This window comes from Diabrotica undecimpunctata, chromosome 3 (assembly GCF_040954645.1).
Source record: "Diabrotica undecimpunctata isolate CICGRU chromosome 3, icDiaUnde3, whole genome shotgun sequence".
Lineage (NCBI taxonomy): Eukaryota > Metazoa > Arthropoda > Insecta > Coleoptera > Chrysomelidae > Diabrotica > Diabrotica undecimpunctata.
In genome coordinates, this window is record NC_092805.1 from 106,462,300 (window position 1) to 106,477,843 (window position 15,544).

General features: G+C 34.5%; 1 protein-coding gene across 1 annotated transcript in view; it reads left to right on the plus strand.

Annotated features, from left to right (window-relative positions):
• The first annotated feature begins 12,941 nt into the window (after positions 1-12,941).
• LOC140437162 (putative fatty acyl-CoA reductase CG5065) overlaps positions 12,942-15,544 on the plus strand; it is a 152,260-nt gene continuing 149,657 nt past the window's right edge. The window contains exon 1 of the mRNA XM_072526504.1: positions 12,942-13,185. The gene's annotated coding sequence lies outside the window, so the exon portion shown is untranslated. The remainder of the gene's footprint in view (positions 13,186-15,544) is intronic.

Sequence of the window (15,544 nt, forward strand, 5' to 3'; positions counted from 1 at the left end):
GTTATTTAAAAAACATAAATGATGTATGCTCTATATATTACTGACTTACTAATAATGGTATTTTCCTCTTTCAATATGGGTAACCAGATCCTACTACATTCTGCCGAGGAATTTGCGACACAATTCATTTAGCATAATTAGAGCCGCTTCTTTGATTTTTCTCTTTTTACCATTCGTTTCTTTTAGGACTATATTTGAATCATTCCATTGAATCCTATGGCACATCTCCAGGCCCTGATGGCATCCACAGAAGATACCTTAAAAATCTTCCACAGAATATAATCCCGTTGCTCACCAATATTATCAATGCATCTCTATCACTGAGTTACTTTCCTATTCCTTGGAAGGTAGCCAGTACAGTCATGATCCCAAAAAAGGGAAAACCCTCACCAACCCTGAATCGTATAGACCTATTTCACTCTTGAGCACCCTAGGTAAAGTCTACGAGAGGATCCTCAAGGAGAGACTCGTAGAATTCCTAGACGCTCACTTCGCAATTCCGGATTCAGGGCTGGTCATTCCACACAAAATGCATTGGTAGAAGCAACAACTTTCATTTCGCAATCAATTAATGAAAGGAAACACGTCATAGGCATATTCACAGACGTCCAGAAGGCATTCGATCAGGTCTGGCACACAGGCCTGATTGAAAAATTTCACCTCGCTGGACTGCCCACACCTTTCGTTAAGTTAATCAATTCCTATCTCTCTCACCGGACGATCAGGATCAAAATAGCTGACCACCTATCCACTTCCTTTACTCCACAAGCTGGAGTACCCCAGGGCTCAATACTTGCTCCAATACAATACACAGTTTACAATAGTGACATCCCCCGCCCACAGCAAGGATCGGAGTCCCTCTTATTATTCGCTGATGATACGGCCATCGTCACCTCAGGTTCTCACAGGGAGCGTGGGCAACAACGGTCTGTATTAGAGCGATCACAAAACAACCTCGACAGAGTCATTAGATGGTGCAACAAATGGAGAGTGACCATAAATCCCTCCAAAACTCAAGCAATATTATTAAAATCTTCCAATTGTCGCGATGTCCAGAGCCGACTATCACTTTTAGGAGAAGACCTCATTTTCAGAGACTCGGTTCTCTACTTGAGAGTTCGCTTTACAAGGACTCTTAACTGGAAGGCCGACGTTCAGGAAGCCTTAAACAGGATGAGACAGAGGTTTAACCTCCTGAAAGTGCTGTCCGGTAAACTGGGCGGGACATCTTCAAAAACCTTGTTGCACACCTATAAAACTTTTGTTAGACCGATCGTCGAATACAAGGCATGCGTCCATGTCTCTCTGTAGACCCACCAACTTAACGCCATCATGGCTACTGAACGCCGAATACTAAGATACTGCATGAGAAAGGACTGGTCGTATCTATCAGCTCATATATTATATATTAGCCAACATAACACCAATCAAGGACAGAATCCTAAGCCTCAGCAGGAAGTATGTCCTAAGAACCATAGCTGGCTCGAACAACAGAGCAAAACGAACATTAAAGACTCCTTGCAACCATAGAGGGCAAATACTCAAATAAAGACTGCGCGTCAACAATGCTGATAAAGAGCCGTTCCAACCGCTTGGCTGGTAACCCTGAAGTACCTGAACTGGCATGCTAGGCAATTCCCACTTCCTCTTGTGCGTTCCTAGATCGACCACACAAACACAGCCACTTTCAGATTTTCCCCTGCTCCTTAGTAGCCCACTACACAGACCACTAATAACAGAGACCACAGACCACTAATAACGAGATTAGGTGATCTGTGGCCCACTACTTCTTGATAACGACTTCAGGTAATTGACGTTTATCACACCCCCACTACTCCGAAAAAAAAGGAGTGCCCCATTCCTTGAAGAGGCTCAGGCCTAAACAAGGTTTAAACGTTCATGTCATGTCATCGCGCATCAGAGTGCTATAGGGGGGAAATGAAAGTCTCGAGGATCGGAGCGCGGTGGAGTGATTCCTGTTTATACACGAATTAATACACATCGCTCCAATGAATTGTTACAGCCAAATGTAATTCTAAGGGGTGAACAGGTCTCACAGGCTGAGTTCAATTAAATTGCTTGCTTGCTAAATAGTTAATTTAAGAACTTTTCGTTGTAAAAAAAACTTGAATCGACGTGAGTGATATTATATGACTCATTAAACACTAAATAATTATTCCTGACATCTTATCTATTTCCGGCTAATCTCCATTGGACTGACGAGCAGCGGTGAGCTATTGTTGACTTAGGAAATTGAAGATCGCAAGTTTACAACCTTTATGGTTATCTACTGGTATTGTTCTATTATTTAAAATATTTCATAGAAAGTTTTATACCCAAAGATTAAATTATTTTATTGTTGTCAATTATACTATTTCTGTAAAATGTTCTATAATTGGCTTCTCAGAATTTAAGCAAAAAAATTGAGGGTAGCAAATCCCAATTGAGGCGTGTTGAAAATTTTTTGAATACTAATTCAAATTTAAATAATAAACAGCTAATAAAATTAAAGTATGATAATGTATTTGGAACTTACAAAAATTGCAGTCATTTTTGGATTGGCACAATGGCAGTCATTCTTGGATTTAATGACAGCACTTGTTTTAAATAATGCGAAATTAAAATCGGACAGCGAAAAATTTTATTATCAAGAGTCTTCTGAGAGGACAACCGCTACAATTTATTGAATCTTTAACTGTAACTAATCAAAATTTAGAAATTGCTATATCAATACTTAAAACTAATAACGAGGACAAAAATAAGCTTTTAAATTGGTTGTATTGTACATTATTCGATAAAAAAACTATGGCTAAATCTAATGCTCATAAACTAAGGACGTTTTGTATCACATGTAAAAAAAACATTAGATTTAATTAGAAACTTAAACTTAACGGCTGAAATTAGTTTAGACACATTGTTAGTATTTATCTTAGAAAGGAAACTAGATTACCAGACTAGACGCGCTTTTGAAAACGAACGCAATCCAAACGAATTGCCATCTACTTTGAATTTTTGCAAAAACGGTATAATGTATTAGATAATTTAAACATATTTGAATCTAACGTAAAACCTAGATATATCGCATCAAATGCAAGCAATTTTTGAATTTAATTCAACAGGAAAGACATAAATTTCATAAATCCAAATCTTAATGTTTTCATTGTTTAAGTAATGTGCACATTGTGTTTTCTTGTAAATCTTTGTCAAGATAATCAAGTATGCACGAAAAATCATCACACTTTACTCCATTTAGACAATAGTGGTCAGCAGCGACATCAGTCGCAAGGTCGAACCCACGTTTCTTCGAATTTTCCACGTTGTTCTCAACAATAAAGCGAAAATTGACGTAGGCATAATTCTCATCCTAATAGCACTAGTCATAATATTGCGCCTAATAATATTACCCCAAATAAAAATTCCCCTATTATTTTTCAGATCAGTTTTATATCATTGTCTGCTGTTAATCGCAATAGTAATCATATTCTTCTGCCTAATGCACTATGTAAACTTTACACGAGACACAACCAACCTTTACTCGTGAAGGCCTTGTTGGACTCGGGTAGTATACAAAGTTTTGTCACAAAAAATTTGGCCCAAAAATTACAATACGACACAAGATTTCAAAAATTAAATATTTCTGGTCTAGGAAATAATAATGTAACAAAAAGTAGTGAAATAATTGATATAGAAATACATTCGCAAGTAAACTCTTTCAAAATATTTAATGTTTCTTGTTCAATAATAGACACAATCACGGGAAATCTGCCACAAATTTTGGCAGATTTAAATCCTGAGTTTTTTCAAATTCCTTTAAGAGTTAAAAGGCGATTTAGCGAATCCCTAGCCGAAGAACTTCCATTTACGCAGTCTCATATTTATGAAGAAAAAATTTCAAACACTTTTCCAAACCACCACGCAAATTTTGGATTCAGGACGGTATTGGCATGTCTCTTCGACATTTGGAAAATAAAAAATTAGGCAGTTCCTTTTTTACTGTAAACTGATAACGTCATTAATGAAATGCTTTATACCACATCGTGCAGTGATTACAGAACATGCAACATCCACTAAACTTCACGTCGTATACGACTTTTCTCCCAAATCTAGTTCGGGATATTCGCTAAATGATCTTACACTAAAGAGTTATCAAGGACAGGATAATTTATTTGGTATTCTTTGCCGCTTAAGGACCTTTACATTTATTTTGACTGCAGATATAAAGATGGTGTATAGAGAAATGTCGACCAAACACAGCTATTCACAAAATATTTTGTGGAGCGATTCGCCCTCTGAGGACTTTAAATGCATTGAACTGTCCGTCTGAGTTTTAGACAAAATTGTTCTCAATTTTTAATCACCTGCGTCATTAAAGATATTGCACAAAGTAACCCCCCATTTTCCACTTTCATACCAGCTAGCGCTTTGTTATTCCAAACATATATTGACGATATCTTAGGTGGAACCGATCAAGTTCTGAGATTGAAATATTCTATGGAGAATTAAATCAAATATTAAACTATTGTTTTTGCCATTTTTTACGATTCTCGTGAGATCAATAAGATTGATCACTTTTATTGACCAGTTGTAGTAAAATTTTCATTTCTAGAGATTAATCTTTAAAAATAATGACATAAAATTTGTTGTGGTAACAAATATGAGGCATTTGAAATACGAATAAAAAACGCAGAATTTAATGTTTTACATTACAAACCATTAGGTGTTACGGGAAATCCATTTAAGAAGACGGTTTTGGGTGTAGTTTATTACAGAAATTTGGTTCTTTTGGAAAACGTACTAGTGTAATTGAAAAAAAAAAGTTTTAAATGTTTTAGATCGTTTGTTATATGAAAGTTTAAATCCAGCGTTTTTAAGCACATTTGAAATGCCTCACATTTGTTGCCAAAACTCAAAACTAATATTTCATGCTATAGTTTTTAAAGATTAGGCTCTAGTAATCCAAACTTCATAGTGGCCAGTCAATGAAAGGGATAGATTGTATTGATCTCGTGAGAATCATAAAAAATGGCAAAAATCGCACCACGTTTATTTATTTAACACCTGTATAAAATCTGAGTCTATTTGCGGCAAAATACAAAAACAGCATTCAAAAGCTGAACTCTTTACCTTTACAACGCATCTTGATTTTTGTCGATAGGTCACTTGAATCAAAAGATATCGAATATTTACCGGCGAGCTGATATAAAGTTTATTGAACATTGATTTCGCCCGCGTAACTGATATTCAAAACCGACAGTCGCTTTAAGCGTTATTTGTGAGAGAACGGTTCATTCTACACAAAAAGTGCTAATAAACATTTTTGTTTAGAATTATCTCAGTTACATTTTTAATAATTCTACGGCGTACAGATTCTTGGTAAATCGATTTTTTTTTGCGTTTTTACCCCCCTTAAGGAGAAGCCCGGGGGTAAAAGTAGTCAACTTTTCTGTATCTTTTTGGGTTCCCTAAATTAATATTGGCTGCGCAAGCTGAGACCGTGGCGGTCTCAGCTTGCGTAGAGGAGGGACTTTGAATTGAGTAGAAGCCTCTCAATACTTTGCGTAAGACAGACTGGACGGGGGATGTCCTCAACCCCGACACGGCGCGTCCCAATGGCTGATAGGGAATGTTCCTGCAGATATGCAGGGCAGCTACGAATAAGGCTTAGCCAAACCAGTACCCGCGGATCAACTGAGGGCATGGCATTAGGCAGCAGTGATGCCATTACTGAATCAAGGCTGTTAGAACGACATCTAGCAGGTTTGACGACAGACACCCACAGGCGGCAATCCCATAATGATTTAACTGGCTGTGATACTGCGGTGCAGAAAGCAATGGGAAACTACTGCACTAAATCTCCCAAGAAAAGCTCCATGACAAATACAAATCATACTACGGCCCCGAGTCTCCGGCGTCCCTTTAATGCGACAGGGGTGCTAAGAATCTCCGGAGGGAAAAATAAAAATAGATCATTAATAAAACATATTGCTACGTGGAATGTTAGAACTTTATATCAATCAGGAAAGCTAAAAAATGTACAACTCGAAATGAAACGTCTGGGCCTGCAAGTCCTTGGAATTAGCGAAGCTAGATGGACCGGATCGGGAACTGTAAAAAGTGGAGGTTATATTACTTATTACTCCGGAAAAACGGATGATGTTCATGAAAATGGTGTTGCTATAATTCTTGAGGAACGACTTGAAAATCTGGTTGACAAATTTGTTCCTCTTTCAGAGCGAATAATGATGATAACTATTAAAAGTAAGATTAATATAAACTTAATACAAGTATACGCTCCTACAAGTAACAGTACAGACAACGAAATTAATGAATTTTACCATGTATTAAAGCAAGCACTAAATAACACAAAAAGACACGAAATTTGTGTAATAATGGGAGACTTCAATGCTAAAGTAGGAGAAGACATAACTCCCGGAGTTACTGGAGGATTCAGTCTTGGGGAAAGAAACGAAAGAGGTGATAGATTGGTAGAGTTCTGCCAAGAGGAAAACTTTGTTATCACCAACACATGTTTTAAACAACCAAAAAGACGTCTCTATACATGGATATCACCGAGAGATGGCCATGGTAGTGTAATACGTAACCAAATAGATTATATCATGATTAACAATAGATTTCGAAACTCATGTAAATGTACTAAGATATATCCAAGTGCCGACGCAGCCACCGATCACAATTTACTAGCATCTAGAATCAACCTAAAATTAAAGACAATCAAAAATCCTTCCATTACAAAGAAATACGATAGACAAAAACTAAAAGAAGAAGAATTTAAACATCACTTTGAACAGACAATGAACGAAAAAATTCGAGACAACATCACACAAGTATACAATGTACCAACAGTCGAAGAAAGATGGGATAACATAAAGAATGGTATCATCGATACAGCAACGCAAAGTGGAACTGTCACACATTATAAAAAGCAAGCATGGATGACAGATGAAATAATCGAAATGATGGACGAAAGAAGACAGCTTAAAAATAGAAATAACTCAGAGTATAAACGAAAGCATAATCTGATTCGAAGAAAAATCAGGGAAGCCAAAGAGTTATGGATGCAAGCAAAATGTGAGGAACTAGAAGAATTGCAACGAAAACATGACGAATTTAACACACATAAGAAAATAAAAGAAGTAACAGTACACAAAAGAAATACACCCATAACATTAACGAATAATGAAGGTCATGCACTATCCCTAGAAGACGAAGTAATGGAGGAATGGGAAAACTACATTAAAGCATTATTTAAGGATGGTCGAGGATCACTACCTAACTTAAGTGCAAATACAGGACCATCAATCTTAAAAGGTGAAGTGGAAAAAGCCATACACCAAGCCAAAAACAACAAAGCCAGTGGACCAGATCAAATATACAGCGAATGGCTAAAATTTTTCTCAAATGACAATATAAAAGAACTCACTGTACTTTTCAATCAAATATATGATACCAGTGAAATTCCATCGGACTGGTTAAAATCGATCTTTATTCCTCTACCTAAGAAACCAAACGTTAAGAAATGTAGCGACTGTAGACTCATTAGTTTAATGAGCCATGCCGTTAAAATACTGTTGCATATTCTTCTAAACCGAATTAACAACAAGTGCGAAGAAATAATTAGTCAAGAGCAGTTTGCAAACACTCCTTCAACGATGTTGGGAGGTAAGAAAAGCCGTATATATGTGCTTCATTTGAAAAGGCATTTGATCGCGTTCAGCATACCAGACTAATTACCGCCTTGCAGAGCATCCAACTAGATGAGAAAGACATCAAACTTATTGCCAAACTTTACTGGAACCAAACAGCCATTATTAATACCAACAACATAGAATCAAAGCCAATCAGTATTGAACGAGGCGTAAGACAAGGCTGTATACTATCTCCCACCCTCTTTAACGTGTATTCTGAGAATCTATTTAGGGAAGCTTTAAAAGATCAAAAAGGAATTATTATAGGAGGAGAAATAATTAACAATATACGGTACGCCGACGATACTGTGATTCTAGCTGAAAACATCGACGATCTGCAGGAGCTAATCAATAGAGTTGACATGGAATGCACAAATTGGGGACTGTCGATAAATATTGATAAAACTAAATACATGGTGACCAGTAAAGTGGATATCGGCGCAACCCAACTGATGTTAAACCAACAACCGCTGCAGAGAGTTCAGAGATTCAAATACCTTGGATGTTGGATTACCCAAAATCTAGATCCATCCTTCGAAATTCGATGTAGAATTGAACAGGCAAGAAACTCATTTCAAAAATTCAAGCCTCTATTATCCAATAACTCATTAAATTTGGAAATCCGTGAAAAGTTTACAAGATGTTACGTGTGGTCTGTACTTTTGTATGGATGTGAAACTTGGACTTTAAACGCCGATATCATGAATAAAATCGAGGCGTTTGAGATGTGGTTGTATCGAAGGATACTTAAAATTCCATGGATTAGCAGAACCAGAAACGAAGGAGTTCTTCGAAGAATGGGACAACGAACTCTATTAAATATTATTAAGAGGCGTAAACTAGAATATCTTGGACATTTCATCATAGGACCAAGATATGAGTTCCTTCGGTTAATTCTCAACGGTAAAATCGAAGGAAAGAAATGGATAGGACTGAAGAAACTCTCTTGGTTGAGGAATTTGCGGCAGTGGACAGGTTTGACAGCGGACCAATTGCTACACGTAGCGCAAGACCGAGATCAATATAAAAATATTATAAGCATGGTAGTCGCCGACGTTCCGTAGGGATATGGCACTCTAAGAAGAAATTAATATTCTCTGCAAATTTCAGCTTGTTCGTAAGATTTTTAGAGGTTCAGTGGTATTTTTGTGTCTGGAGTCTGGAGTACTTCTAATTTCCCCGCTTTTTAATTTAGATTTTTGATCAAAACGCTATGAAACCAAAAAAGAAGACATACAAGAAATTGCTTCCTCTGAATCCTTTTTTATACTCTATTGTACGTGTTGAAGGACATTTACAAAATGCAAATATGGATTTTAATAATAAATTCACCATATTGTTGCCCGCAAATGATCATGTTTTTTCTTTGCTCATTAAAAAAGAACATTGTAGACTAGGACACATTGGTCCTCAAAATGTGTTAGACAATTTTCGCCTATGATATTGGCCTTTAAGGGGGTCAAGTATGTTTTTGATTTTGCAGGTTCTCTGTTTATTAGGGCTTCTAGATTACGCAAGGCCCGAACACTTAAATTTTTTTTTGCAATTTTTGTTTGCATGGCTACAAAAGCCATTCATTTAGACTGGGTTAGTGAGTTATCCTCTAACGCTTTTTTGGCAACGTTTAAACAATTTATTTCTTACCCAGGATACTAAAAATCAAGGTCATCAATCTAATTTTTGAGAACTGAGACAGCAAACGACGATCATGCGGTTCTTATTTTAACCGAGAGGTAAAAGCATTTCGTTTAATATTGCTTCAGTGTGCACCTAGGTGGCGACAAATATGGCTATGTATTTTGACCAATGACTAGTTAAACGTAAGTAAATATTTTTTACTTTTCCAATGCGAAATAATAAAAACTATTAGATTTGTTTCATTAACTAATGATCAACTATAATGCAGATACCAGATTTTAATAGGTAAACGATTGTTTCTTGGAAATATTGGTGTTTGATTTGGCTACCGCACGATCGTGACGTTTGGGCTAAAAAAAATATTTATTGTAAAATATATACGTTCATGGGTTTTTGTTTTGAGATATCATTTTGTTTTCAGGTGTACTCCTTACTAATGAATTGGCGCTGGAATTAATAAATGATGGCAATAATTCTGAAATAAAAGATATGTTCGATGAGGAGGATGTTGCCGACCCGTCTGAATTTTCTTTAGTGCCTGATTCTGAGTGTGATCGAATGCCCGATACTAAAGATAATACTTTGTTGAATAAAGCGGCTTCTACTAGCAACATTCCTGAACAGAAAAAAAAAAAAGAAAAAAGAAAAAAAGCCTTTAAAATTATGGAAAGAAGGCGTATTTCAACAAAAAGGTCATAGTTTTCCTAACACCTACAACCCGTACGAAAGTCGATGAAATATTTTGAGGACTACCTAAATGATGAGTTTTTTGAGGGCGCAGTTAATTGCACAAACAATTATCACATGCATAAAACGGGCTATCTTCTTAATACTAATATGAGAGAATTGAAGATTTTCGTGGGTGCCAATTTGATAATGGGATGTATCCCATATCCCAGATTACATATGTATTGGAGACAAGAAATGCAACTTGAGATGATAACAAAACACATTACACGCGAGCGGTTTAAAACTTTACGTACATCGTTTCATGTAATTGATAGAGACACGGCTGAAGAAAGTGATACCAATATACTCTGAAAGGTACAACCGATTATAACCAGAGTGAAGAGGGCTTGTGATAAACTGCTAAGAGTTCCATCATATTATTCCATCGATGAACAGATAATACCTTTCTGCGGAACATGCCCAAAAAGCTTACGCCAGGTAGTCAAAAATAAACCGCGTCCACAGGGGTCTACCAAGGAGTGAGAACACATTTTCCTGATAAATCACTTGGATTAGGAGCTGCTGTCATACTGCATCTATCCAAGTCAATTCCTCCGGGAAGTTGTATCTACTACGATAGATATTTTACTTCAATTCTATTGTTGGAACGCCTGTCAGAATTGGGGATGCATGGTTCTGGAACGTTAATGTTTAACAGATTGGCTGAACGAAAACGTATACTTTTTAAAAGAGATCGCCAGATGAATCGAGGTGAATCACAACAGTTTCTCTGTAATGATATAGTCATCGTTAAATGGATGGACAACAAACCAGTATTGGTAGCATCCAACTGCACGTCAGCTGACGAAACAGTTAAAGTGAAACGATGGGATAAAAACAGAAACAATAAATTGATATTACTTTGCCAAAACTTATAAACAACTATAACCAACATATGGGAGGTGTAGATGTGCTTGATCAATGTATGGAATACTATCGTACAAACATAAAAACAAAGAAATGGACTATGAAGGTAATACTTCATTTTATAGATTTATCGGTCGTGAATGCTTGGCGTCTTTACAAATCCCAAGCTATTGCTTCTCATATCCTCAAAAAGAAAATTAAAGATTTACTTGAATTTCGACTTGAAATGGCTAAATGTCTGATAGGAGCACCAGCAAAAAACGTGTTTTAACGGATGAAACTAACCTATAGATTAAGAATGTACATCCAGATCTAAATCCTAAAAGATACAGACCATGTCTTCAACCATCAGAAACAAGACGATACGACGGATATGAACATTTTCCGCTGTTTGACCAAATTGATAGTCCCAGATCATGCAGGCTTGAAAACTGTGGCAGCAGAACTAAAATAAGATGTGAAAAGTGCGATGTACATCTGTGTTTGTCGCGAGTGAAATGATGTTTCAAAGACTATCAGAGGAACTAGCATTTAAAATGTTTACTTAATGTGAAAATAATAAATAAATAAATATACCACCTTTAATACTTGAGTTTTGTTAAAATTAACTACTGCTTCTTGCACCAACGCACAATCGTGCGTTCATGTTCTATTAGCCCAGAACACACGAACGTGGCATAGCTGCATTTGGGGAGGGGAGCACGTAATATTTTTTTAAAGATTTTTTTGATGTTCTTTAGTCTTTAAATATAACATATAACAAGAAAAAGTTATAATTTTCACAAAATAAAGTCTTGGGCCTGAGAGGGCTATGGAATTAAGTAATTTCTTTCCGGGAAAGAGTCCGGGAGGGAAGGACATATATTGTTACGATAAATTCTGACCCAAAACCGTAAACATATTTATTACTAATATTCTCATTTATTCACGTATTTTCTAGGTAATGCCTACCTGACACACGATGGGCCTCCCTCCGTTATTAAAAACAACAATCGAACTTTCGAAATCGAAAACAACAAACGCGAACTCGCGCTTATATTGTAACGTACGAATTATAAATGTATATAAATTATATAAATATTAAATGTAAAATAAATTAGATATATATATATATATATATATATATATATATATATATATATATATATATATATATATATATATATATATATATATATATATATATATATATATATATAAATTTAGAGTTATAAATATAACCTTTAATAAATAAATAATAAATAGATTAGAATTAATAATATAACAATATTAAGTTCACTTCTCTTTATTTTTTTATCAACGACTTACCCAGTAGCCTAGCTCACTCACATCATGTTCAGCTGCTAATATACGCCGATGACACAAATATTATAGTGTCATGTTCTATGGTCTTCAAGCCATCCTGCAATGAAAAATATTTGGAAAACGAGGTCCAGGAAGAAGACGAACATCTCGGTTAAAGAACCTCAGAATCTGGTTCAATACAATATCTGTGCAGCTTTTGCACTCTAATTATTATTTGTAAAACTCTTATTTTTTTTCAAATATAAATGACTTACATTTGAGAACAAATTGGATTTTTCCGTTTTTCATGATTCTATTTCCGTATTAGAATTTATTCCATAGTTATTCTATATTAGCTTAAGCTACACTAAAATAGATACAGTCAAGATTTTTGTAAATTTATAGAATATCATAAGTGGAAATATATTTTTTTTTTCAATAATTTAAATCTTAAATTCACTCCAATGTTAAGCGAGATATATTATGTCGCTTATATAATAATAATATTTTTATACCTAAAACTTTATTAAGTAATTAACGTTTTTATTGAAAATATCTATATTTCAAATTAGTAAAGACGGTCCTGTACTATGCTGAATAGGATCCCGACTGAAAACTGTAACTCACTCCTTTCACTGTAAATTCATGCAAGTCCATGACTGAAAAGATTTTCTAGTTCTTACCGTTGCTGCCAGATGACGCAACTATGCAATTTGAGCAGTGACATCAGTCCGGCCTACTGCTGCTAAGATTGGTACTCGCCCAAATTTAAAGCCGTGTGATACTATATTGATTTTTTCGTAAAACTACTTGTAATTTTTAGTAATTCCGTTTAATTTACAAAGCAGTACTTCGACAAATAAATTCAGTGTGTTCCGTATAGTTTTATGAATGTTTGCGTGTGATTTTGTGTTAATTTATTGGATTTATTTGAACATTCAAAGCCGGCTCCTCAGATTAGGTAAGATTTTCGTGCTAAAACCAAATTGAGGTGGGGGTTTGCATTAAATGTTCTAACATTGCTCAGTTTTTGGAAAATACTCTTCGAATTGCATGTGTTAGTAAAAATACAAGCTGTCTTTGCTGTCGTTTATTCCTAAAAGCCCTAACCTTAAAAATTAGAAATCCTTGCAGACGTCTGGCATATTTTCTAATTCAACGTCTGTATATTTTCATATAATATAATCTCTACTAGCACAATGTTTCTTTTTCACTCTTAGTAAAACTATTTATAAATGTACCTATTATTCTATTTTTGATGAGGTGTTATTAAGAAGTTTAATTTCCATGGTGAGCTATTTTTATTAAATGATACAAATTTAAAAATCCGTAAAGCAAATTACCAATTATTATGTGCATTCTACGTGCAACAAATCTACAAACGAATATTTGGTTTTCCCGGAGATAAAAACTAATAATAATCTATTTGTATTTTATTTATTTTACACTATTACACAATACTACACATTTTCTATGAATAATTGAAATATTAAAACCGTTTTAATGCGTTATTATTATAACTTGCATTGTTTTTACGAAGGTTATTTGAAAATTAGAATGATATTGATATTTCAGAGCATCTTAGTTATTCATTTAAAACGCTTTTTAATAAATTTTGTCAAGTCAATTTTGTCATTTTGAAAGTGTACGTAAGTAGGTATATCAATTTTAAGTTAAATATGTATTAATTTATGTATATGGGATTAGACCACAATTGATTGTAATGAAAATTACATTTTACATTTGTTTTGATTGTTTCGATTTCAGATTCGGAAATCATTCTCAAAAAATATAAAAATAAATTGTTAATCTGTGCACAGCATAATATATTAAGTATATGATATTTAGTGATGGGACCACCTAAAAATACAGATTTAATTGTCACCAAAAAAATAGACATTGGGAGTTTAGGACCGTGTCCTTACTGCCCCTAACATAAATATTTAGAGGTAAAGTTAGTTACACAATAAAAGAGTAATAAACGTAAACAATAAAAATAATATTTTTAGATATAGCAATTTTCAAGATATTTGGTTGACTTCAACAATAATTGCCGATCATAAACAACCTGAATTTGTAGAGGAGGGTTCGGTTTCAGGTAAAAAAGTTTAACAACGGTTCTGTAATAGGACTAATAGGACTTAATACAATATTTCGCGTGATTTCGCTACGATTTCAAGTGCATTAAAACATCTCTCATGTATAATTTATGCGCATATTATTTAAATCTGTTAATGGGTGCTTAAGGGAATTACCTTATGAGTTCGAGAAATTTTGTAAAAAACTAGATTTAAAAAAAATCCAACAAAGAAAGTGAAATTGATTTCAGGTAATATTTAAGATTTAATTAAGATTTTGTGGTAAAATTTATTAGTCTTTATACAGGGTGATTCTTTGTGAGTTTTAGGTTAGACCTTTTAGAGAAACTCTGCCTAATTAATCTAAAATATTTAGAGCCTACTACCACTTCTGGTTAAACCGGAAGTTGACTAAACCGTCCTTATTTTAAGTGTTGTAGGAGATATGACCAATTTTATTATAGAACAATGTCCGATTTGACACCCTCTATCTATACAAATACTACAATTGCGAATATTTTGTTTGGTACAATTCTTTTCTACATCTTTTTTGACGAAACTTCAAATTTTTTTGGATAAAATAATATTTAATATAAAAGGGAGTCTAAACGCGCAGTTTCAGTTACGTTCAAAAAAATAGGACCACAAGGAACTACAAAGTTAAAGGGTTAAAGGGGTTTTATTATTTCATATAGTTAATGAACCCCTAAATATGAAAAACCGCGGAGTTGTACAATTTAAAGGGGTGTGTTTTCAAGAAAGGTGTGAATTTATCCCTATGCACCAGGGTGCATTTGGGTGAATTCTATGCACTTTTTGTGCACATATATTTACAGAAAAGTTGTTCAAAATTTAATTTCCTCGAAATATCACCTTTTAGAGTCAAAAATATTTTTTTTGACAAAAATATATTTAAAAAACGAAGCAAAAAACAGAAAAATACGCGATTTTTCTTTTTTGCTCCATAACTTTTTTCCACCAAGGTAAACTTTTTTTGCTCCATAACTTTTTTCCACCAAGGTATAGGTATAGACATTGCTTAACAGAAACAAATTTTTATCCTTCTTCTTTAAAATGACGTTTGGTAGAAGTCTTTAAAATCTGTAGTATTCCAGATACGATTTTTCAAAGTTCGCCATTCAAACCATTTTTTGGCTATTTTTCCTATTCGCAAACATTGTTCTATAACTTTTTTATACGTTGCTTTAGGTATATGCAGTAACACATTTAATAGAAAGAAAA